This window comes from Etheostoma cragini, unplaced genomic scaffold (assembly GCF_013103735.1).
Source record: "Etheostoma cragini isolate CJK2018 unplaced genomic scaffold, CSU_Ecrag_1.0 ScbMSFa_583, whole genome shotgun sequence".
NCBI classification, from domain to species: Eukaryota; Metazoa; Chordata; class Actinopteri; order Perciformes; family Percidae; genus Etheostoma; species Etheostoma cragini.
The window spans coordinates 1-3,795 of NW_023269187.1; the positions used below are offsets into that span (position 1 = coordinate 1).

The 3,795-nt window shown below is 41.7% G+C and overlaps 1 non-coding gene and 1 pseudogene across 1 annotated transcript; both read right to left on the minus strand.

Moving 5' to 3' along the window:
• Positions 1-2,207: 2,207 nt before the first annotated feature.
• LOC117941345 lies at positions 2,208-2,423 on the minus strand. The gene has a single exon (XR_004655898.1). It is a non-coding gene; the product is annotated as a small nucleolar RNA U3 (small nucleolar RNA).
• Positions 2,424-2,867: 444 nt separating this feature from the next.
• LOC117941346 lies at positions 2,868-3,072 on the minus strand (annotated as a pseudogene).
• Positions 3,073-3,795: the final 723 nt, after the last annotated feature.

A 3,795-nucleotide genomic window follows, 5' to 3' on the forward strand; every position in this document is an offset into this window, starting at 1 on the left:
GACAGATTAAACATCTGTCACATAGTCAGTTTGTAGTCTTAAATACCAAGTCTCTTGCTGTTCCTTGACTAGTTGGCCCCCTTGCTTTGCATCGCTCCAGGTAAGTAGAAAGCAATCTGTTCTGTACCTTTGCATTGCACAAAAATGTCAAAATTTGGACCTGAATCCAAAATAACATTGCTTGACATTCACATACATTGGTTTTCAGGTAGAATGTATGTATGTATTTGACATCAACAATTTCAGTAGTTTGGTCAACAGTTGTTGTTTGAGCTATAGAAATAAAAAAGGACATTGAAATTGACATTCATTGAGATTTGACTGGCTTTCTGTACAGTTGCCAACAAAGATCAACACTGTTTGCATAGAATGGTGTGAGAAGCCAGGTACTCCCAATGCTCTCTCAACGTAGGGCTAGTGGGGCAATGGGTAATGCGTCTGATTACAGATCACAAGATGTTAGGGTTGACTCCTGGATAGTTTCTTCTGTTCTTTAGCTATTAAATTACTTGATACTCATTTCCAAGTTTACTCCTGTACAAACTGTCTATCACAGTAAATTAAATACACAGTAAAAAGCCAAATGATGCATAAATAGCTTTTCAACATGTGCTAAAACAGCTCTAAATCCTTGATTTAACTCAAGCACAGCTATCATTAAGCTTTCTCTGTTGTTTTTTTAGAATCAGCAGTACTAGATAAACTATCTCTGGAATTGTCAGGTGTTACTCATCAATTAGGGGAACCTAGAAAATAGCAGCATAATTGTGGATCTGATTTCAGACTATGCTATCACAACAACGCTGCAATTTTAATACCAAATGGTCGTGATCTTAAAGTGCTTGGTACTCTGCGTTGCGGTGGGTGCAGCAACCTTGGTAGGAATCTGGGTCACGGCACCTGTGAGAAGCTACTTTTCTGTTGTTTCTTTGAATTACCACGTCTTCTGCTTTACTGTACATTGATAGAAACTGGACAGCTTAGCCTAGAAGTCCCGCAAGAGTCCCCAAATGTTGGACAGTAACAAACGTTTAACTGGCCTTCTACACCCTTGCCAACAAAGATCACAACTGTTTGCATACAATGGTGTGACAACGTAGCTGTTGCTAATACTGAACGTAGGGCTAGTGGCGCAATGGATGATGCGTCTGACTACGGATCAGAAGATTCTAGGTTCGACTCCTGGCTACCTCGTATTGCTCTTTAAGTGACTAAATCCCTTGTTTGTCATGTCCAACTTTACCCCCCAGTACAATCTCTTTGCCTGCTCCTGTGAGGCTCTTGCCTTGCCTTACTGCGTGGCTGGGTTAAAAAAAAAAAAAAAGAAGGTTTTGCGTCGGTCTGTAACATTATAGGACATAGAACAATAACCATGTGGTTTGTTTAAGTCGTGTTGCCGTAGCTAGCTGTATCGTGTGTTGACAATGCAAGGTAGGTGCTGCTAGTGAGTGAATAATGACAGGGTCAGGAGGGAAAAGTAAAGCTAAGAGCAAATATGAAGAGGAGCACAGGACATTTTTATCTGAGTGGGAGGAACTGTATTTTTTTGTGGAACAAAATGGGAAGCCTTTCCTGCTTGATTTGCGAGACTTCGCTATCGCATTTTAAAGCATCAAACCTGAAGCGCCATTTCACCTCGCTCCATGCTAACATCGCCCGGGATTTCCGCAAAGGCAGTGAACTCCGCAAGCACAAGGTAAACACGTTGAAACGGCAGAGACACTCATGACTGTTGATAAGAAGCCAAATTTGCAGTTGTCAGAACTGACAGCAGAAGCCACAGACGGTGCACCAGCTATGTTAGGAGCTGCAAATTGCCTTGTTGGGCTGTTCAAAGCTGACGACCGTTTCCCGGATTTTTGGACATTTTACTGCATCCTCCATCAAGAGCATCTGGTGTTTAAGAAGCTGAATTTGGACACACGTTGTTGACCTCAACTGAGGAGGTGGTCGGTGGAAGGAGCACTTTGAGGAACTCCTAAATCCAGCTGACACGTCCTCTGTCATAGAGGCAGAGGTGGAGGATGATGGGGGATTGTCGTCAATTTCCCTGGTGGACGTCACTGAGGTAACCCTAACCTCTTTCAAGTAACATAGTCCACCATGGACAAGACAAATATTTCATGATTGGCTATAACTGTAGTTTATTAAATACCTTAGCAAATTCTATTATTTTATTCACATTAGTTTTTCACACATCTACTAATACCACTCTGATCATATTCCCTTTCTCAATACTCCATAAAGAAGCAAAGAACAATCATCAATGACAGAGACCATACAAAGTGAATCATTACTCTCTGTCAGTTTCATGCTCAGAAAGGAATATCACGACTCATCATCGTGGTCAGCGAGATCAAATACTTTAGAAACACATTCCTCAAGTCAGAAACTCTAGAAATGATCCCTGAAAGTATAGTCTTGGCTAGACTGAGGGAGGAAACTGCATCTCATTCACTGCAAGATGATTGTCACTCAGGGTCTTCAGTGTATCGTTCCACCCCTTTAATACATGTCAATCAAGCTGAGCCTGTAAAGGCCACACAGTCTGATTAGTCAAGTGGAAACACCTGTGAGAGTGGAACATGGATGTGTAGAGATGGCCTTTCAAACAATGCACCTTTTTGACATGTCAAAGTAGGAAAAGCAAAGGTAGAAATAAAAATGAATTATGGCTTAACTCAGTTTACATTCTTACACTAGACATAAGGCATTACTAAGTCAAGAAAGTAGGTGTTAACCCTTTCAAGTAACCTTGTTCTCCATGGACAAAACATACTTCAAGACTGACTTTAACTTCAGGTAATTGGAAAGCTTAGCATGTTTTATTACCTTCACTAATGTTACTTTTCCACATATCTGCTATTACCACTTTGATCATATTCCCTTTCTCAAAACTCCATGAAGGAGCAAAGAACAATCATCAATGACAGAGAGCATATGAAGTAAAACATTACTTTCTGTCAGCTTCACGCTCAGAAAAGAATATCACGACTCATCATCATGGTCAGCAAGACCTAACACATTCCTCAAGTCAGAAACTCTAGAAATGATCCCTGAAAGTATAGTCTTGGCTAGACTGAGGGAGGAAACTGCATCTCATTCACTGCAGAGTGATTGTCACTCAGGGTTCAGAGGGACAGAAGCTAATCGTTACGTGCTCCAGATGACTCTGAAGTGAGAAAATCTATTTAGATCTTTAAAGCCCATGTTGCAGGTTAACACTGTTGATTATTGGGTACAAAAAGCTCGTCACACTGGGGAGCGAAGTCTAAGCCTGGCACTAGAACTACAGCGACTGTGGGATGAGGGACAAGTGGAAAGGCCAGCAGCCATATAAATACGAACCTGCCAGATATGAAAGGGCAAATGAGGAATTGTCAAGATTTTGGGGAAGTCTTCTTCATTTATGTCTTTCATTTAGTAATGCAGCAGTGCATACATTGACTTTACTTTTTACTGTAAGTGAATAGCACCGAGTGAACGTCAGCGTTTTCTTTCTATCTAGTGACAGGGATCATGTCGTTAGTTCAGATAAGTACTAGTACACTTATCTAGATATAGGGGATAGAAGGCATCCCCACTAATGTTATTTCTAAGCGTTTACATCTTCCTCCGGTGAAAACGTGTCGCTGTGTTTGGCTGGTGCTTGTGTGTGTGGTGGCGAAGCTTTGGCGGAGAGCTTGTGCTGTAGAGCCGCCAGTGGAGCAGCTAACCCGATCAGCAGATCTGACGATGCCTAAATCCGTTTGTGACATTTCAGACAGGATCATGGTCTTCCCCAACCAGCACGCA